Below are 18,379 nucleotides of genomic sequence, written 5' to 3'. Positions count from 1 at the left end.
GAAAAGCCCTAAAATTTGTCAAAGACTCCAGCCACTCAAGTCATAGACTATTCTCTCTGCTAGCAACAGGACCCTGAACAGCTTCTACCCCCAAGCCATAAGACTGCTAAATAGTTAATCACCTCAATTACATTTACATTTATGTCATTTAGCAGACACAATTATCCAGAGCGACTTACAAATTGGTACATTCAACTTATGATAGGAAGTGGGACAACCACTTTTTTAAATCTTTTTTTTTATGGGGGGGTAGAAGGATTACTTTATCCTATCCCAGGTATTCCTTAAAGAGGTGGGGTTTCAAATGTCTCCGGAAGGTGGTGAGTGACTCCGCTGTCCTGGCGTCGTGAGGGAGCTTGTTCCACCATTGGGGTGCCAGAGCAGCGAACAGTTTTGACTGGGCTGAGCGGGAACTATGCTTCCGCAGAGGTAGGGGAGCCAGCAGGCCAGAGGTGGATGAACGCAGTGCCCTCGTTTGGGTGTAGGGACTGATCAGAGCCTGAAGGTACGGAGGTGCCGTTCCCCTCACAGCTCCGTAGGCAAGCACCATGGTCTTGTAGCAGATGCGAGCTTCAACTGGAAGCCAGTGGAGTGTGCGGAGGAGCGGGGGTGACGTGAGAGAACTTGGGAAGGTTGAACACCAGACGGGCTGCGGCATTCTGGATGAGTTGTAGGGGTTTAATGGCACAGGCAGGGAGCCCAGCCAACAGCGAGTTGCAGTAATCCAGACGGGAGATGACAAGTGCCTGGATTAGGACCTGTGCCGCTTCCTGTGTAAGGCAGGGTCGTACTCTCGAATGTTGTAGAGCATGAACCTACAGGATCGGGTCACCGCCTTGATGTTAGCGGAGAACGACAGGGTGTTGTGCAGGGTCACGCCAAGGCTCTTCGCACTCTGGGAGGAGGACACAACGGAGTTGTCAACCGTGATGGCGAGATCATGGAACGGGCAGTCCTTCCCCGGGAGGAAGAGCAGCTCCGTCTTGCCGAGGTTCAGCTTGAGGTGGTGATCCGTCATCCATACTGATATGTCTGCCAGACATGCAGAGATGCGATTCGCCACCTGGTTATCAGAAGGGGGAAAGGAGAAAATTAATTGTGTGTCGTCTGCGTAACGGAGGAAGAGAATGTAGAGAGGAGGGAGTGAAAAGATGACAGGACCGCAGGGAGTCTAGTTTTCCTCCATTTCCGCTCGGCTGCCCGGAGCCCTCTTCTGTGAGCTCGCAATGAGTCGTCAAGCCACGGAGCAGGAGGGGAGGACCGAGCCGGCCGGGAGGATAGGGGACATAGAGAGTCAAAAGATGCAGAAAGGGAGGAGAGGAGGGTTGAGGAGGCAGAATCAGGAGATCGGAGGGAGAAGGATTTAGCAGAGGGAAGAGATGATAGGATGGAAGAGGAGAGAGTAGCGGGAGAGAGAGAGCGACGGTTGCGACGGCACATTACCATCTGAGTAGGGGCAGAGTGAGTAGTGTTGGAGGAGAGCGAGAGAGAAAGGGATACAAAGTAGTGGTCGGAGACTTGGAGGGGAGTTGCAGTGAGATTAGTAGAAGAACAGCATCTAGTAAAGATGAGGTCAAGCGTATTGCCTGCCTTGTGAGAAGGGGGGGATGGTGAGGGAGTGAGGTCAAAAGAGGAAAGGAGTGGAAAGAAGGAGGCAGAGAGAAATGAGTCAAAGGCAGACGTAGGGAGGTTAAAGTCACCCAGAACTGTGAGGGGTGAGCCATCCTCAGGAAAGGAACTTATCAAGGCAACCTGGAGGGCGATAAATGATAAGGATGTTAAGCTTGAATGGGCTAGTGACCTCATACCCCTGCACATTGACTCGTTACTGTTCCCGTGTATATAGCTAAGTTATCGTTACTCATTGTGTATTTATTATTACTTTTATTATTACGTGTTTTACTTTTCTATTATTTAACTATTTTCTTTCTTTCTGCATTGTTGGGAAGGGCCCGTAAGTAAGCATTTCACTGTTAGTCTACACCTGTTGTTTACGAAGCATGTGACAAATAAAATTTGATTTGATCCTCTGAACGACAACATCCTATGTTCACAGATGGGTTAGGAATGGGAGTGACGGTGTCCTTCCCATTCTCAATTGAGAAGGCAGGGCCTAAAACGGAAGAGGGACACATTTTATGAGAAAATAACAGTATCAAAACAGTAGGCCGTGGCAATTGACTCTTAAAAAGTGTGTCATCATGTCTTACAAAGCTTGAAAAGCAAAATTGGGTTTTATTGTTAGCATAACAGATTAATTGTCATATGGCATATTCAGATTGTTAGTGTCCTGTTTCTGGAAGTTGAAGGCAGTGGCAGTAAAGTATACAGTCGTGGTCAAAAGTTTTGAGAATGACACAAATACTAATTTTCACAAAGTCTGCTGCCTCAGTTTTGATGATGTCAATTTGCATATACTCCAGAATGTCATGAAGATTGATCAGATGAATTGCAGTTAATTGCAAAGTCCCTCTTTGCCATGAAAATGAACTTAATCCCAAAAAACCTTTTCCACTGCATTTCAGCCCTGCCACAAAAGCACCAGCTGCTATCATGTCAGTGATTCTCTCGTTAACACAGGTGAGTGTTGATGAGGACAAGGCTGGAGATCACTCTGTCATCCTAATTGAGTTAGAATAACAGACTGGAAGCTTTAAAAGGAGGGTGGTGCTTGGAATCATTGTTCTTCCTCTGTTAACCATGGTTTCCTGCAAGGAAACATGTGCCGTCATCATTGCTTTGCACAAAAAGGGCTTAACAGGAAAGGATATTACTGCTAGTAAGATTGCACAAAAATCAACCATTTATCGGATCATCAAGAACTTCAAGGAGAGAGGTTCAATTGTTGTGAAGAAGGCGTCAGGGCGCCCAAGAAAGTCCAGCAAGTGCCAGGACCGTCTCCTAAAGTTGATTCAGCTGCGGGATCGGGGCACCACCAGTGCAGAGCTTGTTCAGGAATGGCAGCAGGCAGGTGTGAATGCATCTGCACGCACAGTGAGGTGAAGACTTTTGGAGGATGGCCCGGTGTCAAGAAGGGCCGCAAAGAAGCCACTTCTCTCCAGGAAAAACATCAGGGACTGACTCATATTCTGCAAAAGGTACAGGGATTGGACTGCTGAGGACTGGGGTAAAGTCATTTTCTCTGATGAATCCCCTTTCCGATTGTTTGGGGCGTCCGGAAAACACCTTGTCCGGAGAAGACAAGGTGAGCGCTACAATCAGTCCTGTGTCATGCCTACAGTAAAGCATCCTGAGACCATTCATGTGTGGGGTTGCTTCTCAGCCAAGGGAGTGGGCTCACTCACAATTTTGCCTAAGAACACAGCCATGAATAAAGAATGGTACCAACACATCCTCCGAGAGCAACTTCTCCCAACCATCCAAGAACAGTTTGGTGACGACCAATGCCTTTTCCAGCATGATGGAGCACCTTGCCATAAGGTAAAAGTGATAACTAAGTGGCTCTGGGAACAAAACATCAAAATGTTGGGTCCATGGCCAGGAAACTCCCCAGACCTTAATCCCATTAAGAATTTGTGGTCGATCCTCAAGAGGCGGGTGGACAAACAAAAACCCACAAATTCTGACAAACTCCAAGCATTGATTATGCAAGAATGGGCTGCCTTCAGTCAGGATGCGGCCCAGAAGTTAATTGACAGCATGCCAGGGCGGATTGCAGAGGTCTTGAAAAAGAAGGGACAACACTGCAAATATTGACTCTTTACATAAACTTAATGTAATTGTCAATAAAAGCCTTTGACACTTATGAAATGCTTGTAATTATACTTCAGTATACCATAGTAACATCTGACAAAAATATCTCATAACACTGAAGCAGCGAACTTTGTGAAGACCAATGCTTGTGTCATTCTCAAAACTTTTGACCACGACTGTAGATAGATACAGTTGAAGTCGGAAGTTTACATACACCTTAGCCAAATACATTTAAACTCAGTTTTTCACAATTCCTGACATTTAATCCTAGTAAAAATTCATAGTCTTAGGTCAGTTAGGATCACCACTTTATTTTAAGAATGTGAAATGTCAGAATAATAGTAGAGAGAATTATTTATTTAAGCTTTTATTTATTTCATCACATTCCCAGTGGGTCAGAAGTTTACATACACTCAATTAGTATTTGGTAGCATTGCCTTTAAATTGTTTAACTTGGGTCAAACATTTCGGGTAGTCTTCCACAAGCTTCCCACAATAAGTTGTGTGAATTTTGGCCCATTCCTCCTTACAGAGCTGGTGTAACTGAGTCAGGTTTGTAGGCCTCCTTGCTCGCACATGCTTTTTCAGTTCTGCCCACACATTTTCTATAGGATTGAGGTCAGGGCTTTGTGATGGCCACTCCAATACCTTGACTTTGTTGTCCTTAAGCCATTTTGCCACAACTTTGGAAGTATGCTTGGGGTCATTGTCCATTTGGAAGACCCATTTGCAACCAAGCTTTAACTTCCTGACTGATGTCTTGAGATGTTGCTTCAATATATCCACATAATTTTCCTTCCTCATGATGCCATCTATTTTGTGAAGTGCACCAGTCCCTCCTGCAGCAAAGCACCCCCACAGCATGATGCTGCCACCCCCGTGCTTCACGATTGGGATGGTGTTCTTTGGCTTGCAAGCCGTCCCCTTTTTCCTCCAAACATAACGATGGTCATTATGACCAAACAGTTCTATTTTTGTTTCATCAGACCAGAGGACATTTCTCCAAAGAGTACGATCTTTGTCCCCATGTGCAGTTGCAAACCGTAGTCTGGCTTTTTTATGGCGGTTTTGGAGCAGTGGCTTCTTCCTTGCTGAGCGGCCTTTCAGGTTATGTAGTTATAGGACTCGTTTTACTGTGGATATAGATGACTCCAACCTAAGTGTATGTAAACTTCTGACTTCAACTGTATCAGTATATGTGAAAGTACTTCTGATATTTATTGATGTTGCTGAGGTAAGATAACGCAGTTTTTAAAGATTCATATATGGGCACTTGACCATGAGAGTGAGAGGATAGTTGTCACCTTAAGAAATGTTTTCCCAATTGATCTTGACATACTGGTCTCTGTCACTCCTGTTGTGCTCATGGTAGATGCCCAGTGTGTGGACATGTGGTTCTCAATTCACCCAGTTTTACTCTGAATGTCAATGTAGTCTGACTGGCCACTCCATGGAACAAAGTGAATGCAGGTTCTTGTGTGAAACGATTTCATGGACATCTCAATCATAGCCTTTTCGGAGTCATCTGTGATGAAGACTTCTGTCTCACTTGCGTTATCACATCATAACATCAGGTTATATGTGTTAATGGCTTAATAATACATAATGAATGTGCTATGTCAATTTATAAATAAAATGTAATAATTATTTTCATTTACAGAAGTAAACGTCTTATGATATATGGCACCTCCACCAGTCCAGAGGAGGATTTGGTCCATCTGCAGTAGTTGCTGTTGCCCCAACACTTCATGGCATTTCTGGTCCTGGGTAGAGCTACATCTCCCTCCATCAGCATCTGGCTCATCCTTTGGTGCAAAGAGTCGAGTGGATCACATAACGAAGATATGGATTGTAGACGTTATCTTAATCAAACACTGACTTGTGAGCTTATGAGTAAATCATATTTACCTTTGTTTGCCTCAAGGATCCTTGTAGTGATGTCTAAGGTGTTAGATTATTTGGTCCTGACATCTGAACAGGAGTGTACAGTTACATGGCAGCTGCCATACTGCTGTATTTCAATCTTTCTTGCTAGTTCAGTATTGTGTTTCTAGCTAGTGTTGTAAATTGGACAAATAATATGTACATTTTCAATATACAGTAGACTTGATTATTATATGTTTTTACACTGCTGCTACTCATTATTATCTATGCATAGTCACTTTACCCCTACCTACATGTGCAAATGACCTCGACTAACCTGTTCCCCCGCACATTTACCCTGTATATAGCCTTGTTATTGTTATTTTATTGTGTTACTTTTTATTTCATTTTTTACTTTAGTTTATTCAGTAAATATTTTCTTAACTCTATTTCTTGAACTGCATTGTTGGTTAAGGGCTTGTAAGTAAGCATTTCACGGTAAGGTCTACACCTGTTGTATTCGGTGCATGTGACAAATAACATTTGATTTGATTTGATATATAGCACTGAACAGTATTGTGCAATTAGAGTGAAGACTTACCATCCTCAATGGGCCGTTCTTGCAGAGGAGACAATCACTGCATGAGTGATTCTGAACACTACAGTGAGTTGAAACTTTAGAGAGGAGCTCAGCAGTGCCGAGGGCTCCAGCTCTTACCAGGGGAGAGTGGGCCTGGGAGAGGCCAAGCAGGAGCAGGGCCAAGATGGCGAAGATGAGGCTCTGGTCCATGTTCCTTCAGTGGGTGAAGCTGCTCAGAGAGGATCAGGTGGAAACAGGTGTGCGAGTGAGACAGAGCATAGTTTTTATACAGCCACACAGGGAGGGACCAGCAGTGGGTTTAGGCTATATGTCAACACTCGGGGCCTAAAACAAGTATTTTAGAAGAGGGATTATTGCAGTAACCTCACCCATCTATTCAGTCACTGACTCAGGATACAGCTACAAGGGCGGGTAGAGTTGTGATAGCTATGTTTTTCATGAATAATCTTAGCTCTAATGAATCTTCATCTGATTACATATAATAGGCCTAGGCATCTACAATTTATGAGTCAAGTTGGACATATGGGAGTATGGAGTTGGCAAAGCTCCCATACTAAGACATTAAAATATCACTCCAAGAAGAGTGAATTTATAGAATTGTAAGGGTTGGTGTGAAGTGTGACCCAGGTGCGGTGCGGGATGTACAGTAGGCAGTAGGAAGAGATGGTGAAACAAGGATCTTTACTGGTGGTCCCGAAGCCAAAATACAAAATAACGGACTTATCATGATAAAAGAAAGGCGGAGCAAATAAGTCTCCAAAAACTGGTTGACAGCCAAAATACGAAATACTACCCATGACTGAAACAAATAACGAAACAGATCGAACACTTCTCAAGTACCTGTACATAGGTCTCCGATCAGACACCGAGTAGTGATTAAACGTTTTTATTCAAAAATCCACACCATACATCATCATACACATTACACACACCATTAATTCCCAAACCCAACATCACTAAAAATAACAATACAAAACTACCCACCACAATATATATTGTGATGTCACGAGAGGCTGTGTCCTGGAGGGACGTTACATCCCCCTGAGGTGGCTGCAAACCCAGACAGCTATGGCTCCATCTGCTGGTATGGTCGGGAACTCCACCCCTCTATGGCCAATCTTCCCACGCAGCTGAAACAAATGAGGAGCTGATGAGCTGAAGGTTTGGGAAGGGAAGAGACACACTGAGGGAGGGTGTGGGGGGTGAAGAGACACAGTCTCCAACCTGGGCTCTCTGGAGGACAAGAGTGCTGCACGTCCACTTCCATGAGGAATATAAGGATTTGGAGATACTTACCTTTGGGAAATACTCACCTTTGGATATATGCACCTGTGGAAATACGTGTGGGACATTTGGAAGGACGTTTTGCTGGGTTGGCCACTAGCTGCAACGTGGAATACAGTAAGACTGGGGAAAAGTTATTTGAGCGAGGGAGAGTTATGATTTTGGATGTGGAAGAGACATCCCTGAACTGTTAACCCTTTAAGAGCCACCAGAGAACAGAATTTTGTTATATTTGCGTTAATTTCCCAAGACCTAGAATAAAATCCTTGTTTTGTTTGAACCTTGTCTCCTTGCACTACTTGAGCAATCCCGCTGAAAGCTGTGTAGCCTCTCGTGACATCACAGATGGTGGAGAATACGGGCACGCTCAAGCGTTAATAGTGCATGTCAGAGGAGGATACCGAAGGTTTGATCACCCAGTTTTCCAAGTTGGCCGTAGGCTCCCCGCCGACTGAAATGGAGGACATATTGAAAGCCCTTGTTGCTGGCCAGCAAGCCCAGATGCAAGCAAACGTGGCTCTCTTGGAGGAGCAAAAGAAAGCCAACCTTCTGAAGGCAGAGGAATTGCAGTTGCAGAGACAGAGGGTGGTCCAAAATACCCGCCCAATAAAGGCAAGTGACTTTATATCTAAGATGGGAGCTACCGATGACATTGAGGCATACCTGCATGCATTTGAGGCCACGGCCACTAGGGAAGCCTGGCCCAAGCAACAGTGGGTTGGTCTGTTAGCCCCCTTTCTAACCGGGGAATCGCTGAATGCTGTCCGGGACCTGGGCCCTGACCAGGTTACTGACTATGATGCCCTGAAGTCTGAGATCCTCAGCAGATATGGACTCACAAAGTTTGGTATGGCCCAGCGCTTTCACAGCTGGACCTTCCAACCAGACCAACCTCCTCGGGCGCAGATGCATGAACTTGTCCGAATCGCAAGGAAATGGCTGGATCCGCAGAGGAATACAGCAGCGGCGGTGGTGGAGGCCGTTGTGGTGGATCGTTACCTCACGCGCCCTGCCTTATGAGGCAAAACGGTTCATCAGTCAACAGGCCTTGACCACGGCTGATCTGACCGTGGAAGCGGTGGAAAAGTACCAGGCCACAGCGGAGATGCTGAATGCTTCCCGAAAAGACCCCAGGAGGGCGGCCCCACCACAAATGGGAAGAACCCGTCCAAAGGACCCCAAGGTCTCGAACCCAGCCACGTCAGGACTTATCCCGGCTCCAGGGGGAGCCAGAAACCAGGCGGGTCCAAGAAGAGTACACCAGGAGGGGGAAACTCGACAGTGTTACCGGTGTGGGGAGATGGGACATATCTCCTGGCAGTGTGGGAAACCAGCCGATGAACCTATGCCCACTGCGGACTCCTCCAGCTCAGCACCCACACACCGTTTGCCTCGCTCTTGGGAGTCGTAGATGGCGGCCCAGATCGACCCCCCACCTGCCCGGTAACTGTGAATCACCATGATGTGGAGGCCTTACTGGATTCTGGTAGCCGGGCCACCCTGGTGCGTAAGGATTTGGTGGGCCCAACGTGTCTGACCCCCGGGGAAAGTCCTCCCAGTTTCCTGTGTCCATGGGGACACCAGAGAATACCCCATTACTGAACTTACAATGACCAGCACACGGGGGAACCATACACACGACGGCGGGGGTGGTTGATTCCCTCCCCGTCCCTGTCCTAATTGGACGAGACTGCCCAGCCTTTTACCCACTCTGGAGAGAGTCTCAGGAGAGGATAACCCGAGTACCTCGGAAACGGAGAGGCAAGACTCATCCTGGGAAGGCTCCGGTGCAATCCTCCGAGTTACTCACTCCCGCCCGGGCTCTGATAGGGATGGCAGGTGCCCAGACCGACACAGAGACGGAGCTACAGAATCTGGACAAAGAACTGTCTGGTCTGAAGGGGACCGCTGAGAGGTATCGTTTGTTAAAGCAACAGTTAGACATGAAGACAGAAGAGTTAGATATCCTCCAGGCTAAACTCCAACAGAGCTCCTTCCATAAGCAACAGGAGGAGCTGGAGAGGCTGCGCAGGACCATCGAGGAGTGTGAGGAGACCCTGCGCAGTAGTAAGGAGGTCCAGAAGAAGGCAGAGGAGAAGTACAAGGTGTTGGAGAACAAGATGAAGAATGCGGAGGCAGAGAGAGAGAAGGAACTGAAAGCTGCTCAACAGAAGCTAAACTCTGCTAAAACCAAGGCTGATGCGTTCAGTAAGAAACTCAAGGAGAGACAACAGGAGGCTGAGTCCCTGGTCCTAGAGTTGGAGGAGTTGAAGAGAGAGCAGTCTGGCAAGCACCACGGCAATGCGGACGCCCTCTCCCGGCGTGATGCCTTCTTCGCTGCCTTTACCCCGACGAGGACGTCGGTCCCGAGGAGGGGGGATGTGTGATGTCACGAGAGGCTGTGTCCTGGAGGGACGTTACATCCCCCTGAGGTGGCTGCAAACCCAGACAGCTATGGCTCCATCTGCTGGTATGGTCGGGGAACTCCACCCCTCTATGGCCAATCTTCCCACGCAGCTGAAACAAATGAGGAGCTGATGAGCTGAAGGTTTGGGAAGGGAAGAGACACACTGAGGGAGGGTGTGGGGGGTGAAGAGACACAGTCTCCAACCTGGGCTCTCTGGAGGACAAGAGTGCTGCACGTCCACTTCCATGAGGAATATAAGGATTTGGAGATACTTACCTTTGGGAAATACTCACCTTTGGATATATGCACCTGTGGAAATACGTGTGGGACATTTGGAAGGACGTTTTGCTGGGTTGGCCACTAGCTGCAACGTGGAATACAGTAAGACTGGGGAAAAGTTATTTGAGCGAGGGAGAGTTATGATTTTGGATGTGGAAGAGACATCCCTGAACTGTTAACCTTTAAGAGCCACCAGAGAACAGAATTTTGTTATATTTGCGTTAATTTCCCAAGACCTAGAATAAAATCCTTGTTTTGTTTGAACCTTGTCTCCTTGCACTACTTGAGCAATCCCGCTGAAAGCTGTGTAGCCTCTCGTGACATCACAATATCAAACACCCACAAAGCCGAACAATAACAGAAATTACACCCCAGGGGAGCACCTTCCCTCCCCCTTTATACCCAGCTAAAAACACACACACAAATCCTAAATCCCTACCCCTCTACACTAACCCTAACCCTAAACCCCCCTTACACCTCTCCCGAGCAGTATGCTGCCCCCACTTCCTCTCCTCTCTCTTCATTCTCCCCCTCAAATTCTGCTCCACCCTCCTCACTATCCCCTCCACACCCCCTTCTCTCCCTGTCCTTTCCATTTTCTGCCTAGCTTCCCACAACCCCCGTTTAAAGAGGCTTATGAGAAGCCAGAGCAGAAACCTGTCCCTAACCGTCCCCATCCACCTTGAGGACCAGGACCTTGCCTATAAAGGACAACGACCTAGCCCTCCACATCCCCAGCTTCCTCTGTGCCACTGCGATGCTCCTGTTCCAGTTCAGCGTCGCTGAGCCGGAGGTCTCAAACAAGACCCCGAGAATCTTCAGGGCCCCGATACAGAGAGATAACCCCCCAGGTACATCCGTCCTCCCACGCCATCTTCCGAAAAACTTAACGGAAGACTTAGCGTGATTGAGAACTGCTCCCGACGCTCGGGTGAATTCCCCAATGATGGCAAGGGAGGCACGAGTCCTTGCATAGTAACAAGGAAGTGTCGTCGGCGTACTGCGTCATCTTAACGTGCAGCCCACCGCTCCCAGGGATAAGCAAGCCCTCCACCCCTGTGTCTGCCCTAATGGCAGCCCCCAGAGGCTCCATGTACAGAACGAAGAGGAGTGCCAAGAGCGGGCACCCCTGCCTGTCCCCCGACGCGAGGTCAAAAACGTCACCCATGTGACCGTTTACATTAACCCGGCACCCTGCTCCGACATATAAAGCACGGATCCACCCTATATACTTTTCCCCAAAACCTAACCTACCTAACACCCTGAAAAGAAAATATCTATTCACTCGATCAAAGACTTTAGCCTGATCAAGTGCTGCTACCATTAACGGCAGCCCTCTTTCCTCTACCCAAGCGATGGAGTCCCTAATCAAACTCAGGTTCCACCTAATAGAGCGGCCCTCTATCCCACACGTCTGATCCTCATGGACGATGTAGGGAAGGGCTGTGCGCAACCGGTCCGCTAGAACCTTCGCAAGCAGTTTATAATCTACGCACAGCATGGTCAACGTCCGCCAGTTGCCAAGGTCTGTTGCGTCCCCCTTCTTGTAAAGGAGTGACAGCACACCTACGGCCATCGATCCCCCCGGGACCCCCGTGTCGAGGATTGCCTTCAAGACTTCAAGGACTACCGGACCAAGTTTCCCCCAAAACTTCAGGTAAAACTCTGCCGGCAGCCCATCCATGTCACGCCCTGGCTCTGGGGACACTGTTATGTTGAGCCAGGGTGTGTAGATTTCTGTGTTGTAGGTCTAGTTGTTTCTTTTCTATGTTGCCAGTGTGGTTCTCAATCAGAGGCAACGAGTGTCAGCTGTGGCTGGTTGTCTCTGATTGGGAACCACATTTAAACAGGCTGTTTTCCCACAATAGTTGTGGGATCTTGTTCTAGTTGGTTGGTGTTAGACCGTTGACTGTCACGTTATCGTTTTGTTGTTTTGATCGTGTATCACCTATAATAAATATCTTCGCATTCAATGCTGCGCCTTGGTCCTCCTCTCTTACCGACGATCGTGACAGAAGATCCCACCAGAACTGGACCAAGCAGCGGGTCCAGGAGCCATCGCCAGGGAAAACCCTAGCGGATATCCAGCGCCTCCTCGACTGGGTCAAGCCGGGTGAGGAAGAGAGGGGCTTGACGTGGAAGCAGAAGGGCGAAAGGCTGGCGAGAAGTATGGAGACCTGGTCCACGGGTAGGAGTGAAGCCCATAACATTTTTAGGGGGGGGCTAACGCCGTGGACGACGGGCCAGCAGGAGACCGCGACAGAGCGGCCCAGCGGGTTGGCAGAGGAGGCCGCCAGGTTACGGGGGCCACTGGTCGAAGAGGGGATGGAAGGTGTAGAGGCACGGCGAAGGGTACTGGGGTGTGTTACCAGTCCGGTCCGGCCCGTTCCAGATCCCTGCGTAGGGCCAGTGGTGTGTGTCCCCAGTACGGTCCGGCCTGTTCCTGCTCCCCGTACCAGGCCAATGGTGCGAGTCTCCAGCCCGGTCCGGCCCGCTCCTGTTCCCCACACCAAGCCAGTGGTGCGCATCGCCAGCCCGGTCCGGCCCGCTCCTGCTCCCCACACCAAGCCAGTGGTGTGCGTCGTCAGCCCGGCACGGCCCGTGCCTGTTCCCCACACCAAGCCAGTGGTGCGCATCGCCAGCCCAGTCCGGCCCGTTCCTGCCCCCCACACCAAGCCAGTGGTGTGCGTCATCAGCCCGGCACGGCCCGTGCCTGTTCCCCACACCAAGCCAGTGGTGTGCGTCGTCAGCCCGGCACGGCCCGTGCCTGTTCCCCACACCAAGCCAGTGGTGTGCGTCGTCAGCCCGGCACAGCCCGTGCCTGTTCCCCACACCAAGCCAGTGGTGCGCATCGCCAGCCCGGTCCGGCCCGCTCCTGCTCCCCACACCAAGCCAGTGGTGTGCGTCGTCAGCCCGGCACGGCCCGTGCCTGTTCCCCACACCAAGCCAGTGGTGTGCGTCGTCAGCCCGGCACGGCCCGTGCCTGTTCCCCACACCAAGCCAGTGGTGTGCGTCGTCAGTCCGGCACGTCCCGTGCCTGTTCCACCGGTGCCTGGTCCGGCACCAGTCAGATGCTTCACGCCGGAGCTAGAGCAATCCGCTCCACCAATGTGCAGTCCAGCTCCGGCCAGCGGGGCCAGACCGGACCAGGGGTACTTTGGGGGGTTGGAGAGGGAGCGGGGATCTGGCCCGGAGCCGGATCCACCGCCTAGGCGGAGTGCCCACCCGGTCCCTCCCCTGTGGTATTTGGTTGGCGCGGTCGGAGTCCACACCTTTAGGGGGGGGTACTGTCACGCCCTGGCTCTGGGGACACTGTTATGTTGAGCCAGGGTGTGTAGATTTCTGTGTTGTAGGTCTAGTTGTTTCTTTTCTATGTTGCCAGTGTGGTTCTCAATCAGAGGCAACGAGTGTCAGCTGTGGCTGGTTGTCTCTGATTGGGAACCACATTTAAACAGGCTGTTTTCCCACAATAGTTGTGGGATCTTGTTCTAGTTGGTTGGTGTTAGACCGTTGACTGTCACGTTATCGTTTTGTTGTTTTGATCGTGTATCACCTATAATAAATATGTTCGCATTCAACGCTGCGCCTTGGTCCTCCTCTCTTACCGACGATCGTGACAATCCATCCCAGGCACCTTCCCTTTTCCCATCCTCCTGAGGGCGCTCTCAACCTCTTCGAGGGAGATCTGATCCTCCATCGCTTCTCTAATGTCCTCTGGCACTCGCCGGGACAGGTGTTCTAAAAATACATTTCCCTGCTCTACATCTACTGCCCTTTCTTGAAAAAAACCTCGGAAATGTTCCGTGGTCACCTTGACCATTTCCTCAGTTTCTCTCACTACTCTACCGTTTTCTTCCCTAACCCCGTACATTACCTTCCTACTCTGTCTTCCCCTAACTGATTTAAAGAACACGGCGGAACAAGTCTCGTCGTGTTCTAAAAACCCACTATGCGCACGTTCCAGGAAAGGGCGAGCCTTCCTCTCATGCACCTCCCTAAGTTGCGCCTTTAGGGCAGAGGATCTCTCCCAGTCTACCGACCCGCCGAGTTGGCCTGCCTCGAGCTTTAGGGCAGAGGATCTCTCCCAGTCTACCGACCCGCCGAGTTTGCCTGCCTCGAGCTCGAGTTCGAGCAGCCTTTGGATATGATCCACCTCACTCCTTTCCTCCCTCTTTTTCCTCTTACAATATCCTATTATAAAAACCCTAATCCTCACCTTTGCTATTTCCCACCACTCTAACACCCCCTCACACATGGACCGGAGGCCCTCAAGCCCCCTAAAGAAATCAACAAAACCGTTAACGAAAGCCTGCTCATCCAGTTCCTCCCGTTCTAACTTCCAGTACCCCCTACCAAAGAGGCAGACTGGTGCCCCCACCTGCAGCAGCACCCCGTCGTGATCCGAAAAAAACACAGGCAACAAACGCCCAGACAACTGACCCAGTGACCTGGATAGAAAAATATAGTCGAGCCTCCGCTCGACCCCTCTGGAGTTGCGCCATGTTGGACCTGCCATCGTCGGAGCAGTGTGCAGGCCCCCATCTACCAGACCATGGCACGCCATTAGCCCGGTGATGGCACCTGCACTACTGTCCCTCCCCCTCCCTATATCTATATTTAAAATCCCCCCCTATCACCAAGTGTCTATTCGTGGCACACAGCGGCGCCAGGCAGTCCACCATCTCCCTCCTGCCTGCCGCCAACTGTAGCCCATACACCCCAATTACCCTATATCTATCATCCCTTACTGTGACATCCACCCCCAAAACCCTCCCCTGCATACCTACCAAAGTGCCCTCCACCTTCACCTCCCTATTCCCAAACAAAATCCCTACCCCCGATGAGTGCACCCCCCTATACCCCAAACCGACTCTCCCTTGTCCCACTCCCTCTTAAACCTTATTACATCCCCACTATCCCTTAGGTGAACCTCCTGTATAAAACAAACATCAAAACCGCCCTTCTTTTAACATCCTCCCTTACTCCCCGCACATTTAAAGTAACAAAAATAATCCCTGCCATAATACATTTCACAAATTACAACCTACTAAACCCCAAAAAACTAAACAAAACAGGAGGCTCACCTGATGCTCCCCTGCTCCATGTCCTCCTGTAGGGACTCCGACTCCCCCCCCAGATGCCCCCCCACTCCCCTCCATCTCTCCAACCCAGGATGCAGGAATGGTGTTTGGCTCCTGGGTTCCCTGCATCCTGGGCTCACCACCATCCACCTCCAAAACCCCAATTTCAAAACAGGTTGGGAACAGTGCAGGGGATCGCCCTTCTCCCCCATGACACGCTTGGCCACCCCTCTCCCCCACCACCCATTTCCCTGTTCCTGTCCGAGGATCTCCCCCTCCTTTTCCCTCTCTTCTTTGGAGACGCCGGCAGTGGGGAGACCCAGCCCCCCTTGATCACCAGCTCCTCCATCATCTCCCTCACCTCATCCCCCTGGGCACTCGACATCTCGCTTTCCCCCCACTCCGGCCCCCTCCTCTCCCCCCTTCTCCTCTCCTCCCAGGGCTGTGGCTGGCTCCTCCCCGACCTCCTCTCCCTCCACAGCCTCCGTCTCCGGCACCTCCTCTCCCACACTCCCCTCCGTCTCCATCTCCGGCACCACCTCTCCTTCCAGAACTGCTACGGCAGTCCCCTGCCCGTCCCCCTCTCCTCCCGGTGCTGGTCTCGGCTCCTCCTCCGTCGTCGATGGTATTGCCTCTGGCCCTGCGCTTGGGTCTGGAACTCCTCCTCCTCTTCCTCCTCCATCCCCCGCTCCTGCCCCTGCTCCCCCACCAGCTGCAGCTGCATACGACTTGTGACGAGCCGTCCACTCCCTCCACAGGTGTGCTGACGATCCACACCCGTGGCACTTCTTCGACTCGTCACAGTCCCTCGCCTCGTGTGCCTCAGACCCACACACCCTGCATTTCTTCGCCCCACATGAGGCGAAATTATGGCCATAGGCCATGCATCGTCTGCAGAAAGGGGGCTGACGGGCATAAAACAATGTCCCCCTGTCAGCCCCCAGGGAGAACAGAGCTGGAGGATGAAGGTAACCTCCCAGGCCCTTTGGGTCTTCCCTCAACAGATCCTGGAAGCTTATCCTCCCGTTCCAGAACCCTAGCGAGTCTTTGAGGAGCCTTGCCGAGGAGACATTGTCCATATACCTCCCCATTAAAGCCCTCACCTACTCATCCTTAACATGCGGGTTATACATGTTTACTGTTATTACTCTGAAGTTGTTCTTGGCCAAGCTTGTCACATCGTAGTGGCACATCGGCCTGGCCTTCTCCACCTCCCTCGCCTTTTTCATGACCTCATCATGCTTCCCCTCCGTGTGAAAAACCACATCATAAGCCCCTTCCAAGGGGTTCGCCTGGAGGCACATCACGTCCTTTACCGCCAGCTTTAACACTCCCATCAACAAAGTCCTCCCAAATGTTTCCCTTCCAAAAGGCTCCATGTCCTTCTCCTTCCACGCAAATCTAACTGCGTTCGTGATCCCAATCCTGGGAATCGCCCTAAAATTCGCATTTTTCGCCATCTCCGCGAGGAGAATAGCGCCCGCACCACTGCTCCGACTCTTCTCTATATTAGTTGCAAACAATTTTAATTGATTTAAACCACCGCTAGCTTCCTTCTTAGAGAGTCGTAGTACTGCTTGACATAGAGAAACTAACAGAGAAAACTGAGCAGGGGAACACAGGGAAGTGAGGGCATAAATACACAGGTGAACAGGTAGACACAGGTGACACCAATAGGATAATGATTAGTCCAGACTGTGAGTGAGGAGGTGCCTAAGGTTGTCGGAGGATGACACCTAGTGGGTCGCTCCAGAACTGCGACCCCCTCCTGTAACATAGAATCCCTTAATAAATGAAAGTGCTGTATATATTACAATAATTCGGTGCATTTAACATATGAACATAAATCTGTATTGTAAAGCTTTACTGATTAAGGGCTCTATTCATTCCGTATTGCTGAAATTCAGCGTTACAGCGTGATTGAAATTTAAAGTCAATGTTCCTGTGTTAGCAGAGACTGCGTTCATGGTAAACGCTGCAGATGTCGGCTCAATAGGAAATGACCTTTACATTGCTAGCATGCGCTCTGTAACACTTCAACGATATAGATTGAATAGAGACCTAATGGTCCAAATGGTTCAGTTTTCAGCGAGGGAGTCCATTGTGGATGTACTGTCACTACTTTTTGGGGGGTACTTTTTACCCCAATTGGTAGTTACACTCTTGTCCCATCGCTGCAACTCCCGTATGGACTTGGGAGAGGTGAAGGTCGAGAGCCATGCGTTCTCCGAAACATGACCCTGCCAAGCCGCACTGCTTCTTGACACACTGCTCGCTTAACCCAGAAGCCAGCCACTCCAATGTGTCAGAGGAAACACAGTACAACTGGCGACCGAAGTCAGCGTGCATGTGCCTGGCCCGCCACAGGAGTTGCTAGAGCGCGATGGGACAAGGACATCCTGGCCGGCCAAACCTTCCCCTAACCCGGACGACGCTGGGCCAATTGTGCGCCGCCTCATGGGTCTCCCGGTCAGCTGCAACACGGCCTGGGATCTAACCCTGGTCTGTAGTGACGCCTCAAGCACTGCGATGCAGTGCCTTCGACCGCTGTGCCACTCGGGAGGCATAAACACCTACTTTTAATAGTAGGCTAACACTTTACATTAAGATATCGTTTATAAAGAGGGTACAAAGTTGTTTATAAATAGTAAATAATTTGTTTTAGATCATAAACTACAGATAATAGTTTGTTTACTATAGTTAAATTATAGTTTATTGTATTACATTGTTTAATATACATAGAGAAGAGTTGTAAACAATATGTTGATCCCATATTCATGTTATCTGACACACTGGGTGAGGTTGCTGCAGTAATCCCTCTGCTAAAAGGCATGTTAAGACCCGAAGTGATGATGAAAAGCATAAGCCTGACTGGTAGCCCCTCCCTATGTGGGTCTCTGACAGTCTCACACGCCTGCTCCTATGCACCGGATGACGGTATAAAAGGTCAGCCATTTAGATAAGGTAAAGAGGTCAATCAAACTCGACCAAAACAAAGGAGTTGCCATGGAATCGCGTGGGGGAAAGTTCCAGAGTCTCCTCATTGCCCTCCAGACATATGGGCCTGCATTTAGCCTATGGTTTATATGTGTATCTCACATGTTGAGGTAAAAAGCTAGTATAATGCTTGTATGGATGTGAACCCCAACA

At 49.9% G+C, this 18,379-nt stretch overlaps 1 pseudogene; it reads right to left on the bottom strand.

Annotated features, from left to right (window-relative positions):
- Positions 1–2,206: 2,206 nt before the first annotated feature.
- LOC123481990 lies at positions 2,207–11,316 on the bottom strand (annotated as a pseudogene).
- Between the last annotated feature and the right edge of the window lie 7,063 nt (positions 11,317–18,379).

Source organism: Coregonus clupeaformis, chromosome 27 (assembly GCF_020615455.1).
Source record: "Coregonus clupeaformis isolate EN_2021a chromosome 27, ASM2061545v1, whole genome shotgun sequence".
Taxonomy (NCBI): domain Eukaryota; kingdom Metazoa; phylum Chordata; class Actinopteri; order Salmoniformes; family Salmonidae; genus Coregonus; species Coregonus clupeaformis.
The sequence above is the reverse complement of the archived record's forward strand: the minus strand, read 5'-3'. Positions and strand labels throughout refer to the sequence as shown.